Genomic DNA, 19,443 nt, shown 5'->3' on the forward strand with positions numbered 1-19,443 from the left:
TGGATGGACATTTTATGGTTACACAACCCATCACATTGCTATAATCTTTTTATATGGAATATAAACTGAAGGACTTTTGAATAAATGGTTGTGGAATGAATCATTTGAGTTTCCATTATTTCTATGGGGAAATTCGCTGTGACATACAAGTGCTTTGGATTACAAGCATGCTTCCTGGAACGAATTATGTTCGCAATCCAGGGATTTATTTTGTTGCAACAGTTTCAACATTGTATACCATATTGCATAGGCGCTTGATGAAGAGCTAACATTACCTGAAATGTTGTGCAGTTTCATAGCTCCATAGTTCCATAAATGTTATGCGGTTCTGTAGTTCCCTAGTTTAATAAATGTTGTGTGCTTTCATAGTTACCTAGTTCCATAAATGTTGTGTGGTCCCATAGTTCCCTAGTTCCACAAATGTTGTGTTGTTCCCTAATTTCCCTAGTTCCCTAAATGTGGTGTGCTTTCATAGTTCCATAAATGCTGTGTGGTTCAATAGTTCCCTATTTCCATAAATGTTGTGTGGTTACATTGTTCCCTAGTTCCATAAACATTGTGTGGTTCCATAGTTCCAAAAATGTTGTGTGGTTCCATAGTTCCCTAGTTCCAAAAATGTTGTGTGGTTCCATAATTCCCTAGTTACATAAATGCTGTGTGGTTCCATAGTTCCTTAATTCCATAAATATTGTGCACTTCCATAACTCTATACAGGCATACCCCACTTTTAAGTACACAATGGGGTTTATTTACTAGGGCTGGAAAGTGCAAAATCAGGCTCACTTCTACATAGAAACCAATGAGCTTCCAGGTTTTATTACCCAAGCTTAATTGAACAAGCTGAGGTTAGAAGCTCATTGGTTTCTATGCAGAAGTGAGCCTGATTTTGCACTTTCCAGCTTTAGTAAATAAACCCCATTTTGTACTTAAAAGTGGGGTATGCCTGTAGTTCCATAAATGTTGTGTGATTCCATAGTTCCACAATACCAGTCCAAAACAACTGGAACTACATCAAAATCATTCCTAATGATCCCATTTTTTTATTTTGTTGCCTCATTGTACTGTACTGGGTGCCTGATGTAGAGTTAACTTTGTCTGAAATGTTGTGCAGCTTTAGATCAATGATGACAAAGTTAATAGGATAATCCTGGAATTTCTGCAACATACTCCCAGAGTTTTTTTTTGGGGCCCAGCACCCTGCAGTGCATAAAACCTGGGTGCCTCACATTGTTGTCTCTCCCTTTCCTAGTTTGAATGCTGGTGTGCAAGGGATACCAGGATGCTAACACAGAGAGGTGGTGGTAAGACCTTAAAATAAATTTAGGTATGTTTTAGTGAATTTGTAACTGGATTAAGTTGGGCTCCTTTATATATATTATCACGGACCACATATCCACAGAGTTGGACTCTCTTGCTGATACAGGAGTGTAATGGAGGCAGCATGGAGACACAGGCATTGCGGGGGTGCACAGGAGCACACAGAAGGCACATAGGTGCACTTTGGAAAAAATCAAACCAAAGATTCACTTAATGACACAGATTATTTGTGGGCACACTTGGGGACGTGGGGGTGCACAAAGGCACACTTGGAGTCACTAGATGACGCTAAGTGCACTTAGGCGCACTTGGAGACTAGATGACATGGGGTGCACTAGGGCACCTTTGAAGACACAAGGACACACATGGGTGCATTTGGAGTCAATGGATAACATGGGGTGCACTGGAGCTCACATGGAGACGCAGGGGGCTCAGGGGTACACTTGTTGTCACTGAATTACATGGGGACTGGAGGCATGCTTGGAGACAGAGGGGTGCACAGGGGTGCACCTGGAGTCATTAGATGACACCGAAGTCCAAATGCAGAAACAGGGGTTCACATGGGGCACATTTGGTGTCACTAGATGACGCAGGATGGACTGGAGAGCATTTGGTGCTGGGTGTCACTAACCTGAGGACAAGAAGCACACTTGTAATTACTGGGCACGCTTAGAGACACAGTATACCAAAGGTTGGAAGCTGGCCACGGAGGACACAGGAGGCATAGGGGTACAAGGTGTACAGAAAGGGGGCACAGCTGAAGATTGGTGATACGTTGCTCAAATGCTGAGCGCTAATCAGGAAAAAGCTTATTCCTAAATAATTGGAGAGGAGACCAGGCACTGTATCCCAGGAGAGGTGAGTGTGACATGTGCACTTACACTTTTAAAGTGTGTGTAAACCCCAAAAATGAACTTCTTTTATTTGGTTCCTCTTAATCTGGTCTGGACACATAATCCTGCAACTCCAGCGACTCTGTGTAAGAGAACGCTCAACAATGGCTGTGAATTCCAGAACCCGTGATGTCACACATAGCCCAGCCATTGTTGGCGTACCATCCTCTACTTGCAACCGCTCGCTGGTACAGGGGAGTTGGGGCTGCAGGATCGTGTGTTCAGACCAGATGAGAAAAGTGGAATGATCTTGTTTACACAAGGTATGCAGGATAGGTAGGAGGCAGGAGGGAACTTTTTTACAAATAGTTAATGTTAGGTTTTTTCCTTCACTTCACTTTCTGCAAAAGCCCCAAGCTGCCAATAACCACACCCCATGTAATCAATGCACCAAGGGGTCTCGCTCTTTGGAATCGCTTCTGTAAGCCGTGATTTTCCCTCTGTTTGTACAGTGTGATGAGTCCACCTGGTGTTATACAGACACCAAAGAGAATAATTTGTTCAGCAGCCTAATAGCACTCAGTGTTTGGCTCGGAGCGAGCGCAGAGGTCGGGTGACAACATATGGCAGGCACCTAAATAGCGATTTTACGAGGCAGGGGTTAATTTGACTAATGTGTAAACTGGCATGAAATGTCCAGCTGCAGCGAAAGCTCGGTGCAGAAGTCTTCCATGTTCCAAATGAGATCTGCAGCCTGGGAAATTGCCAGCAAAGCAATTAAGGTTTTCAGGAAGTATGATCAATGGCGCTATGAATTATTAACAACCTATTTTGGCTGTCTACAGACGAAGCAGAAAACGCACTACACGACACATGAAAGGCGGCCAGATTCTTTATTGCACAGTTTAGCTGAAAAATTAGCAAAGCTGGCCTGTTCGCCTGAGGTGACTGGAGTGAGAAGGCAGGAGCAAGATGCGGCGACATACGGCAAATAGTGCCGTTAAACTTCCACCAAAGTACTAAATGTAGGGTTCATGTACATAAATGAGTAGGTTAAAGATTGGGCAGTCATGCCGTTAACTTTGTACCTGCCACAGCAGCCCCTTTCCAAAGAATTGCTGCTCACTGGGATGGTGTCCATAATGATCCTTACTTTAGGGCCTCAGATGTTGACAAGCTTTTGCTTGCTCCAAATGGGTTTTGCATTCCTATACAAGTCTAAGGGAATGTAAAACCCAATAAAAGCAGGTAAAATGCAGGCCAGAAGGAAGTCAACTACAGGACCAACGCACATGTTGATGAATTCTGAATGATCTCAGAAGTATCTCAAACTGATATCATCAGAATGAGCTGAAAGCCCAAAGCATGTTCTCATAGGCTCTTACTGCAAGATAAGGGCCACCAGGAATAACTTATCACAGGTGGGCTAAGATACAATTGGCTTGCTGGCAAATTCTTTAGAGCAGTCGTTCATCCCTCCTTGCATGCCTCCTCCTGGTCCTCCAACTTGCTGAAGACCCCACATTGCCTCTAAACTTTCAAAGCACCCCCCCCAACCTCCCATAGTAGAAAAATGGGTGGGACTTTAAATGATGCTATGACTTGGTAAAATCATGTGCCTCCATCCCTATGACAATCGTATACAAAAAAGGAAGGTTTGGAACTTTAAATGAGGCATATGGATACAATCAAGTAACGACCGGACTCGATTTCGACGGATTGATTTAAAACATGTTTCAAATCTAAGTCTGTCCAACTTTTGAGAAAACAAAGTCCACTGGAGCCCACACACGATCGAATTGTCTGACGAAATCCAGTCCGCCGGGCAAAGTCTGCCCTAAAGTTCGCTCGTGTGTACGCAGCATTAGGATCAAGGTGCCACTTGGCTCTATGTTTTTCCTATGGATGTCTTTTGGTGTTTCTCTGTGCTCAGTACTGTCTTTGGTATCATTCTTGTGGGCTTTAGCTTTCACTTGATATATCAATATGTACATACTTGCATCTTTTTTTTATCATCTTTTACGGCATGGTCTTGGAATTATTATCTTACCATCTGTTGTCCCAGTTTGGACATGACCTTCTCACATGTGTTTGCTCACTGTTTTTTGTGCCGATCTGTTTGCTGCGGGACCATACTACCACAGCTCCTGGGGATGATATTCCTACTATGTCCTTGGCTCTGAGTACCATATGGGATTTTGAAGGGTGATCTGTAAGGTGCAATGTATTTTATTATTATTATTATTATTATACAGGATCTATATAGCGCCGACAGTTTACGCAGCGCTTTACAACATTAGGGTAGACAGTACAAGTACAATACAATTCAATTCAATACAGGAGGAATCAGAGGGCCCTGCTCATTAGAGCTTACAATCTAGGAGGGAGGGTCAAGTTATACAAAGGGTAATAGCTGTGGGGGATGAGCTAATGGAGAAAATAGTGTAGTTGTTAGATGGAGGCAGGATAGGCTTCTCTGAAGAGGAAAGTTTTCAGGGATCGCCTAAAAGTGGATAAAGTTGGAGACAGTCTGACAGATTGGGGTAGGGAATTCCAGAGGATGGGCGAGGCTCGGGAGAAGTCCTGGAGGCGGATATGGGAGGAGGTGATGAGGGAGCTAGAGAGCAGGAGATCTTGGGAGGAACGGAGAGGGCGATTAGGTTGGTATTTTGAGACTAGGTTAGTGATGTAGCTGGGGGCAGAGTTGTGGATGGCTTTGTAACTTATTGTTAGTATTTTGAATTTAATTCGTTGGGCGAGTGGTAGCCAATGGAGGGATTGGCAGAGAGGAGTAGCAGACACTGAGCGGTTTGTAAGGTGGATGAGTCTGGCAGCAGCATTCATGATGGACTGAAGGGGGGATAGTCTATTTAAAGGTAAGCCAATGAGGAGTGAGTTGCAGTAGTCAAGGCGAGAGATAACCAGGGAGTGAATCAGGAGCTTTGTGGTTTCATTGGTTAGAAAGGGACGTAGTTTAGAGATGTTGCGGAGGTTGAGGCGGCAAGCTTTGGAAAGTGATTGGATGTGGGGCTGAAAGGAGAGTTCAGAATCCAGGATAACACCTAGTACCCTGACATGTGGGAACGGGTGGATGGTTGGGCCATTGCTCTTGACAGAGAAGTCGGGGGAAGAGGAACGTGGGGGAGGAAATATTATAAGCTCGGTTTTGGACAAGTTGAGTTTGAGGAAGTGGTGTGACATCCATACAGATATGTCGGTTAGTAAGTTAGTGATGCGTGAGGAGACTGATGGAGTGAGTTGAGGGGTGGAGAGATAGATTTGTGTGTCATCAGCATAGAAATGATATTGAAAGCCGTGAGAGGCTATCAGCTGACCCAGGGAAGAGGTGTAGATTGAAAATAAAAGAGGTCCAAGAACAGAACCTTGGGGGACCCCGACAGAGAAGGGAAGAGGAGTGGAGGAAGTAGAATTGTAAGTGACACTGAAGGTGCGTTGGGATAGGTAGGATGAGAGCCACTGAAGAGCACAGTCACGGAGACCGAGGGAGTAAAGTTTTTTGAGGAGGAGGAGGGGGTGGTCAACCGTGTCAAAGGCAGCTGAAAGATCCAGAAGTAGGAGTACAGAATAGTGTCCGTTGGTTTTTGCAGTTAGTAGGTCATTTGTGAGTTTTAAAAGAGCAGTTTCTGTGGAGTGTTGAGGGCGAAATCCAGATTGAAGGGGATCAAGAAGGTTGTTTTTAATGAGGTGGTCACTCAGTTGGTTGTAAACCAGGCATTCAAGGAGTTTAGAGGAAAAGGGGAGCAAGGAAATTGGGCGTAGGTTGTTAAGATTGGTGGGGTCCAAGGACGGCTTTTTGAGTATGGGAGTGACCAGTGCATGTTTTAGAGCATCGGGGAAGATGCCAGAGGTGAGGGAGAGATTGAAGATGTGGGTTAGAGAGTGTAGGATGGGGTCAGAGGGAATAGGGTCCAGGGGACAGGTGGTTAGGTGGGCGATAGAAAGGAGTTTAGCAACTTCATCTGTAGTAGTAGATTTGAATAGGGGGAGTGTCAGTTGTACCTGTTGACATGGGGTCTTAGCTGGGGGAGATACCTGTAGAATGGAGATTTCATCACGGATTGTATCAATCTTGTTGTTGAAGTGATTAGCGATTTCCTGGGCAGTGAGTAAGTCAGTGGGTGGAGGCGGTAGAGGACAAAGTAGAGCGTTGAAGGTAGAGAAGAGTTTACGGGGATTGGATGAGAAAGTGTTAATAAGAGTTGTAAAATAGGTTTGCTTGGCAGTGTGGAGGAAAGAATAGTATATTTGGAGGGCAGATTTGTATTGGTTGAAGTCTTTGAGGGGTCTCCTCTGTCCCCTTTAGAAACCTCATTCCCTACAGCACCCCCCAGCCTGCCACAGGGTCTCCAGCCCCCTCAGTACCCTTCAGTCTCCCACGAAGCCCCTTCAATGCCCCTAGCCTCCTGAAGAGACCCCAACCCCTCCAGAGACCCTATCCCCAGGTTGTCCCCAGTCCCCTTTAGAAACCTCATTCCCTACAGAGCCCCCCAGCCTGCCACAGGGTCTTCAGCCCCCTCAGTGCCCTCCGGTCTCCCAAAAAGCCCCTGCTATGCCCCCAGCCTTCTGGGGACACCCCAGCCCCTCCAGAGACCCCATCCTCAGGTTGCCCCCAGTCCCTTTTAGAAACCTCGTTCCCTACAGAGCCCCTAAACCTGCCACAGGGTATCTAGCCCCCTCAGTGCCTTCCAGTCTCCCACAAAGCCCCTACTATGCCTCCTGCCTCCTGGAGAGACCCCAACCCCTTCTCAGACCCCATCCTCCAGTTTCTCCCAGTCCTCTCCTGAAACGCCATCACCTACAAAGCCACCAGGTCTTCTGCAGAGCTCCCTAATCCCACCTCCCCACCCGAGAAGCCCGACCCCTCCAAAGTGACACTTTGCCCTATTTAGAGTGTTTCGCCATTTCAATACATATAGTATAAACTTTGTTTTTTACTGTTGGAGCATGTAATGTTTTGGAAGAATATACCAGACCCTGGTCTCAAAAAAAAATTACAATATGTGGACTAATATACATGGTCAACCAATGAACAATTGCCACTGCTCACTACTCTCTGTAGTTTACAAATCGTGTTCATTCTTATGCAAATAAAACAGATGTCCAAACCAGAAATTTTACACTGCTGATTACTTAGTAACAGCAACATGAATGCAATAAGTAGCAGTAAATTATACATTGTTTCAAAATGTTTTACAACACTGACCTTACTTTACATGTGTTTTCTGTTTAACTGGTATCATTTCTTGTTTCTCCTGCAGACACTTCATGAGTTGTTAACTAAAATGGGTAAAGCGAATTCCTACATTATTTTCTTTTTCTCTTGTTGATGGTGAAGACTGTAATTACCGTACAATTTATTGTCGCTGAAATCATAGGTTTCTAAGTAATTCCAACCACTAATGACAGGACATAAATTCCTCGTAGAGAAGATCTATTTATGCCACAAACATTCCTACTGTTATTTTTAATGTAAGAATAGTGAAGGGAAACAAGTATTAAAGAAAAACTCTGGGAAACAACAAGAGCCAATCCATGAATTGATAATGTTCTCCTGATATGCTGCAACTGTGCTAAAGCCAGAAAGTCAATTTACTTTATCTGAGATGTATAAAAGCCACTGCAGTCAGGAAGGAAGGAAGGAAGGAAGGAAGGAAGGAAGGAAGGAAGGAAGGAAGGAAGGAAGGAAGGAAGGGAGCAAGAAAGGAAGGGAGGAACTTGAAGAGAAGAAATGGATGGCTGTACACTCCAGTAGGACACTTCCAAAATCTATATTATAACCAATAGCCCATAAAAGACATCACAACACAACAATAACAGGGGATCTGTTGACATGTTTCACGCTAAAGAGTGCTTACTCATAGTGTTATGTGGGCAGCTTGATGTGAGGACTTCTGGAGCGGTACAGTACTTGTGTTAAACAGGAAGGAAAAAGGAAGGAAGGAAGGAAAAAGAAAAGCAGTAAGGAAGTAATCTCTATGAGGATTCCTTGATGGCATTTGATGGTGATGAATGGAGGGTGTGAAATCTGGTAACTAGAACCTGAAAAGGCTGGAAAATAATACACACGTACACAGCCTTTTTTTCCCCAGAAATAGAGCTTTCTTTTGGTTGTATTTTATTACTTGTGTGCTTTTTATTTTTTGCGCTATTAACAAAAAAACCCAGACAGTTTTACTTTCTGCTAACATATCCAATATAACAATGGAAAAAAATCTAATGTTTTAATCAATTTAGGCCAATATGTATTCTGCTACATATTTTTGGTAAAAAAAAATTCCAACAAGCATATATTGCTAGGTTTGAGCAAAAGTTATAGCATGTACAAACTATCGTATTTTTTTTTAAATAGTAATGGCGGAGATCAATGACTTATAGTGGGACTGCGATTTTGAGGTGGAAATCCGGACACCTAACTGACAATTTTGACACTTTTTGAGGACCTGTCACTGTACTAATGACACTTTCTGGGAAGGGGTTAACATCAGGGGCAATCAAAGGGTTAACTGTGTGCCTGACCAGTGTTTTTGTGTGGAATGTGGTTTTACTAGGGGAAGCCATGGACCCTAGTCTCTGCTTTGCAGGAACACAGGATCCATGCCTTCCCTCCTGTCAGAATGGCAATCTGCCTCGTTTACCTTGTAGATTGCAGTTATGTCTCTGTGGCTGATGATCGGCAGACTTTGAGCCGGCGGTACCCACTGATCGGCTCCCGCTGTGCATAATCATAGTGTGAGCGAGCTGCCGGTGGCACGCATTTGCGTTACCTACCTGGAAGTGCAGAATCATGTATATATACAGTGGGGAGAACAAGTATTTGATACACCGCAGATTTTGCAGGTTTTCCTACTTACAAAACATGTAGAGGTCTGTAATTTTTATCATAGGTACTCTTCAACTGTGAGAGACAGAATGTAAAACAAAAATCCAGAAAATAACATTGTATGATTTTTAAGTAATTTATTTGAATTTTATTGCATGACATAGGTATTTGATACATCAGAAAAGCAGAACTTAATATTTGGTACAGAAACCTTTATTTGCAATAACAGAGATCATACGTTTCCTGTAGTTCTTGACCAGGTTTGCACACACTGCAGCAGGGATTTTGGCCCATTCCTCCATACAGACTTCTTCAGATCCTTCAGGTTTCGGGGCTGTCGCTGAGCAATACGGCCTTTCAGCTCCCTCCAAAGATTTTCTATTGGGTTCAGGTCTGGAGACTGGCTAGGCCACTCCAGGAACTTGAGATGCTTCTTACGGAGCCACTCCTTAGTTGCCCTGGCTGTGTGTTTCAGGTCTTGACATGCTGGAAGACCCAGCCACGACCCATCTTCAATGCTCTTACTGAGGGAAGGAGGTTGTTGGCCAAGATCTTGCGATACATGGCCCCATCCATCCTCCCCTCAATACGGTGCAGTCGTCCTATCCCCTTTGCAGAAAAGCAGCCCCAAAGAATTATGTTTCCACCTCCATGCTTCACGTTTGAGATGGTGTTCTTGGAGTTGTACTCATCCTTCTTCTTCCTCCAAAAACGACGAGTGGAGTTTAGACCATCATTCAGACGGTCATTGCGCTGGCTTGAGCAGGGGGACCTTGTGTGCGCTGCAGGATTTTAATCCATGACGGCGTAGTGTGTTACTAATGTTTTTTTTTTGAGAATGTGGTCCCAGCTCTCTTCAGGTCATTGACCAGGTCCTGCCGTGTAGTTCTGGGCTGATCCCTCACCTTCCTCATTATCATTGATGCCCCACGAGGTCTTGCATGGAGCCCCAGACCGAGGGAAATTGACCGTCATCTTGAACTTCTTCCATTTTCTAATAATTGCGCCAACAGTTGTTGCCTTCTCACCAAGCTGCTTGCCTGTTGTCCTGGAGCCCATCCCAGCCTTGTGCAGGTCTACAATTTTATCCCTGATGTCCTTACACAGCTCTCTGGTCTTGGCCATTGTGGAGAGGTTTGAGTCTGTTTGATTGAGTGTGTGGACAGGTGTCTTTTATACAGGTAACGAGTTCAAACAGGTGCAGTTAATACAGGTAATGAGTGGAATTCTTACTGGTTGGTAGATGCAAATATTTATGTAATGCAATAAAATGCAAATTAATTATTTAAAAATCATACAATGTGATTTTCTGGATTTTTGTTTTAGATTCCGTCTCTCACAGTTGAAGAGTACCTATGATAAAAATTACAGACCTCTACATGCTTTGTAAGTAGGAAAACCTGCAAAATCGGCAGTGTATCAAATACTTGTTCTCCCCACTGTATATGTAGCAAGGTCTCCGGCCTCCTTCAGTCTAATGAGAACCTCCAGGGCCAGAGATAGCTGACATCTTTCTGTATGTGGTAGGTTGTGAGGCATAGTGGGTGCAAGGTAGATAAAGTCATTGGGTGCCAGACACATCTTGAATGCAAAAGAGATATTTATTTCTCTTACAAACTTTTGGGGAAAGAGGGTTAGGGCCAGGACACCCTTGAGTAGTTGCAAGTTCAATTGGCAGACTCCGAGACTTCAATAGGAGGACAGCCGTGCAGGGAAAGGCCTTAGCAAGAAGCCACTTCTGCACGTGCAGGAATGCTGTCTCCTATGGCAACAGTCTTTAACATTTCCTAACACAAAGGATAACAGTCCTTTCACCTTCACTACAACTTCTCCTTGTAGTTCTTCAGCCCACTGAGCTCCTGGTCTCTCACTAGACCCACTGATTCACTGTCACTGAATCCCTTGAGCTCCTCCAATCTTCACGGTGGTATCTTCCTGAAGAGTCACCCCCGCTTCTCTGCTGGGTCCCTAGCTTGGCACTCCTGATACTTCTCAAGCTTCACCCCACTGGCCTGCTCTGTCCCTGGCTTGACACACAAGGCTGTTCTGCAAGCATCACCTTCGCTGGCTGGGTCCCTGACTTGATCACTGCCTGAAGTTTCCCAATTCTCCACCGTGCCTGTACGGTGAGAATACTGCGCCAGTACTTGCTTCAGTTACTCACTGTGGTCCCTGATAATAAGGTGGTTGGTCCCTTAGTGGTGACAGCATCCCCTCTACCTCTGACCTTGACTGGTTCTCTGGTTTGACTGCAAGCCTCAATCCCAACGCTGTGCTGCTCTCTTGCTTCTGGATAGGCCCTCACACAGCCTAGCAGCCAGACGCCCCCGGAATAGGCCCAATCTCCGGCCTAGCAGCTCGGGGCACAGGGCACATGTCCACCCAGACAGCCTTCCAGGTGGCACAGAGCACTGACCACCTGACTCTACCCCAATAAATAGGTTCTCCCAGCAGGCCAAGGGATTCAAGAAAACCCTTGCCTATTGGCTGAGATACCCCATATACCCATAACCTGACCATGGGTTGCCCTTCTCATATCTAATACCACCAAGTACCCGGCCACCTAGTGGTAGAAGAGAAAAGTGCAACAAGGCCAAACTTAGGGAGAAATCAATGGATCTCTAACAATCAACAAGTATAACTACTCCTGGCAAGTAAATTTGTAAGGAGCATCCCTGCCTAAACTCCTGGGTGCTACATATATATATATATATATATACGTGATCCTGCGCACAGTGGCTGCCCTGTAGCAGTAAAACTGCTATAGGATGGTTGGCAAGTGATTAAAAGTGATATTAAGTTTGGCGGACAGGCCATGGCAGGAAAGGCCTGATAGTAACAGGAAACAGTGAGGCAACGTAGACAGGAAGGAGATTCCAGAAGTAGATCAGATGGAAGCCAAGTCAATAACAGGAGCCAGGTCAGGATAATGGGTAGTGCTCAACTCTGCAGGAAGATAGCTGAAGACCATTTAACACAGAGCTAGGGAGGAGCTCAGCTACTGTATAAATAGTCTGTCTGGCACCAATGATTAAAGTGGGCATGTGTGCCTTCTTATGCACACTCCATGAGGCAAATGTGCACATAACCCTGCAAAGGAGCCAACCAGGGTCAATCAGGGAAAGCAAGGTAATGAAAATGAAAAGAAAAGGAACAGTGGGAAAAGACCAGGAAAAAAATGAAGGGAAGAAACCATGTTAGGGGGAAAGGGGAGAAAAAGAAAGGGAAGGAAAAGGAAACAAAGGAAGAAAAGGGGCATGGAAGATAAGGGGAAGGGGAGGGAAGGGAAAGAAAAGGGAAAGGACAAGGAGGAGAGGCGAGGTCAGAAAACAAAGGAAGAGAAGGGACAATGGAGTTAAAGGCAAAGGGAAGAAAAGGAAAATGAATGGAAAGTAGACAAAGGAAGAGAAAGGACAATGAAGTTAAAGGAGCAATACAGCCAAAACTCATTTGGCAGTACTTCTCCTGTGGATCACAGGACTGCAGTTCGTTCCGCACTCCTGTGACCCATTTTCAGCAGGCAGCACACTGTTGGTTGACGTCACAGAGCCAGTCCAGGCTGGGGAAAGATCGTGGCCATATGTTGGGGATCCACCCAGATCCACCAGGGGATCCACCAACAGCCGGCTCAGCCTCTCAGCGATCTGCTTCAGCTGTGTTTGATCGCTCAGTTCTCAGATTTAGAGGTGGCAGGTCACCAATGCTGCATCCACCTAGGTAAGTATAATTTCTCCAAAAAACAAGAACAAAACCTCTTCTTTAAGGGCAAAGGGAATAAAAGGAAAGGTAACATCAATAGTCTGCAAGCTGTTGGAGTGGATTATAAGGGACTGTATACAAGATTATAGTAATGAAAACAGTATCATAGTAGTAATCAGCATAGATTCATGAAAAATCATTCTTGCCAAACCAATCTATTAACCTTCTATGAAGAAGCGAGCTGCCATCTAGATAAAGGAAGGCCCGTAGACGTGGTGTATCTGGATTTTGCAAAGGCATTTGATACAGTTCCCCATAAATGTTTATTGTACAAACTAAGGTCTGTTGGCATGGACCATGGATTGAAAACTGGCTACAGGGGGCCAAAGGGTGGTGATAAACGGGGAGTACTCAGAATGGTCTGCTGTGGAAGGTGGGGCCCCCCAGGGTTATGTCCTGGGACCAATCCTTTTTAATTTATTCATAAATGACCTGGAGGATGAGATAAACAGCTCTATCTCTGTATTTGCGGATGATACAAAGTTAAGCAGGGCAATAACTTTTATGTGGAAACCTTACAAGAAGACCTCAACATATTAATGGGCTGGGCAACTACATGGCAAATGAGGTTTAATGTTGAAAAATGTAAAGTAATGCATTTGGGTGCCAAAAATGTAATTTACTCGCTAGGGGGGAACCTGTGGGGGAATCTAGGATGGAAAAGGACCTGGGGGTCCTAGTAGATGATAGGCTCAGCAATGGCATGCAATGCCAAGCTGCTGCAAGCAAAGCCAACAGAATGTTGGCATGCACTAAAAAAGGGATTCACTCCAGAGATGAAACGGTAATTCTCCCACTCTACAAGACTCTGGTCCAGCCGCACCTGGAGTATGCCATAGAGTTCTGGGCACCAGTCCTCAGGAGGGATATGCTGGAAATGGAGGATCTCAGCTATGGGGAAAGACGACAAGCATTGAATGTATTCTCTCTGGAGAGGAGGAGATTGAGAGGGGATATGACATAGATGTACAAATACTGTACTGGTGACCCTAGAATAGGGAGCAAACTTTTTAGTGAAAGGGAATTTTTAAAAAACCACACGGCCATTCACAAAAATTAGAAGAGAAGCAGTTTAACCTTAAACTGCGCAGAGGGTTCTTTACTGTCAGAGCAATAAGGATGTGGAATTCTCTTGCACAACCAGTGGTATCAGCAGGGAGCATCAATAATTTCAAAAAACTATCCGATGGGTACCTTAACGACCACAACATACAGGGGTATACAATGTACTATTAACATAAATGCACACACACAGGTTGAACTGGATGGACTTGTGTCTTTTTTCAAGCTCACCTACTATGTAACTATGTAAGGGAAAGGAAATATAGGAAGAGAAGGGGCAACGGAGCTAAGAGCAAAGGGAAGAAAAGGAAAGAAAAAGGAAAAGAAACAATACAAGAGAAGGGGCAATGAAGTTAAAGTGGTTGTAAACCGTTTACAACCACTTTTTACTACAGGCAAGCCTATAATTAGGCTTACCTGTAGCTACCTGCACGGTTTAGGAGATATCCCCTGTATTTGCATGTGCCGACGTCATTGGCACATGCGCACTTAAGCAAACTGAAGCAACGGCACATACGTGCCGTTGCTTCAGTTAGAATGTGCCGTTACTGGCGGCTCCCGCGGGAGTGACGTCATCGCGGCTCCAGCCAATGACAGCGCTGGAGCCGTGATACCCGGAAGTAACTCCAGGAGCGATGTCGGCCGCTGGAGAGATGATCAAAGACCGCTGCGGGGGCTTCAATCTCAGGTAAGTATGCTATGCATACTAGCTCATTATGCCATTGTTTTGCGTTTTTTTTTTGTTTTGTTTTGTTTTTTTTTTTGGGTTTACAACCACTTTAAAGGCAAAAGGAAAAACAGGAAAGGAAAGGCAAAGGAATGGAAATAAAGAAAGAGAAGGGACAATGGTGTTAAAGGCAAAAGGAAGATAAGGAAAGAGAAGAGTAAGGAAATACAGGAAGAGAAGAGTCAATGACGTTAAGGGCTAAGGAAAGAAAAGGAAAGGAAAGGAAAGGGAAAGGAAACCCAGGAAGAGAAGGGTCAATGAAGTTAAGGAAGAGAGGAAAGGAGAGGAGAGGAGAGAAGGTATAACGAAGGTAAGGGGAAAGGGAAAGGAAAGAAATGAAAAAAAGAAGAGGAGAATAGAGGAGAGGAGTGGGGAGGAAAGGTCAGAATTCGCTAATGCCGCGTACACACGAGCGGACTTTCTGTAGTAGATTCTGACGGTCTTTCCGACAGAGTTCCGACAGAGTTCCGCTGAAACAGACTTGCCTACACATGATCACACCAAAGTCCGATCGTTTAGAACGCGATGACCTACAACGGGACTAGAAAAAGAAGTTCAATAGCCAGTAGCCAATATCTGCCCTTGCCTCATTTTTGGTCTGTCGGACTAGCATACAGATGAATGGTTTTCCCGATAGGAATTGAGTCTGTCGGAAAGATTTGAAACATATACTATTTCTAGGTCCGTCAGAATTTTAGGAATAAAAAGTCAGATGAAGCCCACACACGATCGGAATGTCCAACGGAATGATTCCGTTGGACCTTTCCTGCTGGAAAGTCTGGTCGCATGTACACGGCATAAGCGATAATGATTTTAGTTTGACATAATCGCTGTTATGTTCAGCAATCAAAGCCACAAAGCTGACACACAATTGAAATTAAAGCCTAATATGACTTATAACTTAATGAATTCAGCCTAAAGGGAGAAGTAGAGAGAGAAAGAAAGAGATAAAGAGGAAGAAAATCAAAATACAAGAAAAAAATTATGAACAGGAAAAGTTGGAGGGTTGGGCAGAAAATAGGGAGGCAGATGTTCAATCCGAAATCAGCTTTTCATTCTACTAACTACAAAAAAAAGCCAGAAATCATCTTCTGAGTAGCTTTGGAAGTGTAAAGTCCCCGTGTCGGTGACATCGCTGTCAGCCATCAGATAAGAGGAAATTGTTTGTGTCAAACTGTCATAACCTGTAAAATTAGCACTTGTCAAATATTATGACATTGGCTCCTCTAAGACAGACCTGAAAGCTTTATCCCGGCCGGCCCTCAGGACATAGCGTCATTAGGGATATGGGATATGGAACAGGACATTTGTTACCTCTGGGCAGGATTACCTTGCCTTTCAAAGAAATTCCTGCTGCCTGGATCTCTGGGGCTCAGGGAAGTCGAGCCCCTCCTGACCTCTCCGAATCACACGGTTTAACCCTCATCATTAGCCATAAATGTAAACAGATGGGTGAAGCAGTCATACTAACTTACACAGAGCAGAAATGGACATTATCCTGTCTGTAACAGGCCCACCAAGGAGCCTCATAGCAGCATTCTTGGCTAAGGCCAATTAAAATATCACCCAAGTCCGAACTTCACAGCGTGAAATATTGTTCTTCTTTCACTACAAAGAGATTGATGCATTAATCATTATTCAATTACAAAGGTACTGGATCTGACTATTTACATAACCCAGAAGCAGGGAAAAAATTCAGGATATGCAGGTGCCATCTCACATTCCTTAATATGTGCCATCTGGGATGTGATTTAGCAAGGCAAATATTTTGCTGCCCCCCCCCCCCCCCCCCAATAATATGTAAAGAGGTGAAATCAACATGTCTACTTACCTATGGTCAGTCTGAGGAGGGGGTAGAGTGGTGAGGGGTTAGAACCTCTGTCAGTTTCTAACTGCCATCTGTATCACCATTAGAAAGATTGACTTTTTTTGGGAGTCACATAATTCCTTCCTTTATTTGTGCCCAGGACAGAGCTTACTACGTGAACTGTACATGCCAACCTAGCATAGGGGCATTGTTAAACCATGCTTCTTTTCCTCTATCATGTCTTGTCCAGGGCAGAAGATTTACCTTCTTTATGGCCCTGATGACCTTCCTCGCCAGAACAAGAATAGAGGAGAAATCTGACAATAACGACATCTGCTTCTGGACAGCATTTCCCTCACGTTGGACAGATTTCCTCTCGCTTCCTGTTGGGTCTACAGATCAGAAAGTAAAGAGAGATCTCCCCATTGGACACATGTTAAAAGAAAATGTCAGTTTTACCCTTTCCCTACTCTATCCAAAATGAAACAAAATGTCTTTAACTATGCATTAATTCTGACTTTACTAGTTGCATACTTGCTTTAGGTCAGAATCAAAAGCCAGAGACAGCCAGGAAGGTAGTATTTTAAGAAGAATGCCCCTAATGGCAGCCGTATATTGTCTCAGCACAGGTTTCCTCTAAAAATCCATAATAATGTTACTTTGAAGTTTACCGATGGCTACTTGGAAGAATACCATTCAGGTAAAATGCTTGACAGCAGCCAATGAAGGAGTTAAAACCAATGATGAGATTGTTTTAGCATAAGGAGTCCAAAGCCAGCTTATAATGCAAAAATAAAATTAAAAAGGGTGAGCCACTTTCCCATCATCCAGAGCCAAATGGGTATCTTGTATCTTGTAATTCAACTCACTTCCTGTGATCCCATGGCTTCAAAGACCCGTCCCCCTGCCTGTATCCACAGAGGAATGCTACAGAGAGGTGGCACTTTATTGTCTGCTCTCTGCAGCATTCAGGACCCATCCACCATCAGAGGAAGAAGCTGAATAGGACCTGTTATTTAGGCCAAATAGGACCTGTGATGCCACATGACTAGACTGAGACACCTGAAAAAATAAGGCATATATAAAGATAGGGGTTGGGTGGGCAGGAGGCATGTGAAAGAGGAAAGAGCTGGAGTTGGGTTTTAAGAAATCTCTTCTGTGCCTCCTACTAGTTTATGTGAGGGCTTTTTGGTTTCTTTTAACCAAAACCACCACAACCTTTCTGGTTAAACCTAAATCCTTAGCCCTAACATAAGGAACTATTTTTCATCATTGTATGACCACTGAGCCACATGCCTGGCCCAGAACCATCCATGTGCTTACATCGATCAGCCTACTTCCTTTTCATGCTTTGATACAGAGTCCTTATACCAGGTATTCCCAGCGGGTTCCTCCAGATGTTGATAAGGGTTTCTTGTGCTGTGGCTCATTGACCTCCCATTTGATGGTGCTTGCATAGTTCCTGAGCCAACACCACTTGGGTGTCGCCAATAAACTTTTTAGCTGTCTGTAAGGGTGTCTTTCTGACCACAACTGTAAGGAGGGTGTTCTTCCGACTGACCACCAATGTAAGAGGCATTCTTCTCTCTGATCACCAATGTAAGGGACATTCTTCCTACTGAGCACCAATGTAAGGAGCATTCTTCTCTCTGATTACCAATATAACTGGCATTCTTCCTAAGGATCACCAATGTAAGGAGCATTCTTCCCTCTGGGGATCACCAATTTAAGGAGCATTCTTCCCACTGACTACCAATGTAAGGAGCATTCTTCCTACTGAGCACCAATATAAGGAGCATTCTTCCCTCTGCTCACCAATGTAAGGAGCATTTTTCCCTCTGATCCCCAATGTAAGGAGCATTCTTCCCTCTGTCCACCAATGTAAGGGGCATTCTTCCTACTGAGCACCAATGGAAGGAGCATTCTTCCTAATGTCCACCAATGTAGGCAACATTCTACTCACTGATCACCAATGTAAGGAGGATTCTTTTTACTGACCTCCAAAGAAATGGGTTTAACGGAGGTTCCCCAAGACCTGAAAATTATTTCAAGGGTTTCCCTGAAGTAAAAAGGTTGTGAAAGACTGCTTTATGCAGTCCAGCTCTGCATGAACTTAACCCACCTGCTACTTTTATCATTAGATTGGCAGTTTAGAACTAATACTATTCATTTAGAACTAATATATACATACTGCAACTATGTAGCTCCTTGGCTGGAGTTTCACTTTGATATCCTGAAAGGCTGCAGGAGCCTCATTACCAGTTATAATGTTTCTGGGAACACCCACACACGTGGGTTAGACTTTATTCAGCTTTACACTACATACATAATTAGCGTTTGATGACTATGGGCACCTGGTGTTCTTGAGAACTGCATGGATTATGGTAAATTCATCTTTTGGGGGAGTTTAAACATATCACAGAGTTTGATATAAACGGTTGAGTGAACAAGGCATGAAAGGGAAGTCTGAAATGACACATCATAAATATTTTTTGCTTTTCACCGTTTAAAAAAAAAAAAAGGTTCCAACATTTTATGATTGATGGAAATCACCCTTTGAATTTTTTAGCATGAGCGTAGTTTTAAGATGGTGTGCAAAATCCAGAAGCCAGGAGCAAGTGGTCCTCAGCTTACTTTAGCTGGAGCTAAATTACTTATAGGAAAAATATAACCATGTCAAATATCAGTCTGCATGTTATAAATGAATGCTGAAAAAATTCCACCCTTTTGCTGCAGTCATATGAATTCTGCATGAGCCTGTACCAAGACTCACAATGTATGCCACTCATCACATGATAATGTCGAAAATCCTGACAGACACAAGGCGGCTTCTTATGTATACATGCAGATTGGCTGGCTTTGCTTGATGAGTCTCTTGAGCTCCACCAAGACCCCTAGAGGGGGTGGATAGTTAAAGTTATGGGTTAATGTAGTGTTTCTCAACTCCAGTCCTCAAGGCGCCCCAACAGGTCATGTTTTCATACTTTCCATTATTTTGCACAGGTAGTTTGATCAGTTTCACTGCCTTAGTAATGACCACAGCTGTTTCATCTGAGGGAAATCCTGAAAACATGACCTGTTGGGGCGCCTTGAGGAC

The 19,443-nt window shown here is 44.1% G+C and overlaps 1 long non-coding RNA gene across 1 annotated transcript in view; it reads right to left on the reverse strand.

Annotated features, from left to right (window-relative positions):
- Positions 1-3,935: 3,935 nt before the first annotated feature.
- The window catches only part of LOC141146170 (uncharacterized), a 69,582-nt gene continuing 54,074 nt past the window's right edge, over positions 3,936-19,443 (reverse strand). The window contains exons 4-5 of the long non-coding RNA XR_012244746.1: positions 7,375-7,448; positions 3,936-4,360 (exon numbers count right to left, since the gene is read on the reverse strand). This is a non-coding gene — a long non-coding RNA (uncharacterized lncRNA). The remainder of the gene's footprint in view (positions 4,361-7,374; positions 7,449-19,443) is intronic.

Source organism: Aquarana catesbeiana, linkage group LG05 (genome assembly GCF_042186555.1).
Source record: "Aquarana catesbeiana isolate 2022-GZ linkage group LG05, ASM4218655v1, whole genome shotgun sequence".
Lineage (NCBI taxonomy): Eukaryota > Metazoa > Chordata > Amphibia > Anura > Ranidae > Aquarana > Aquarana catesbeiana.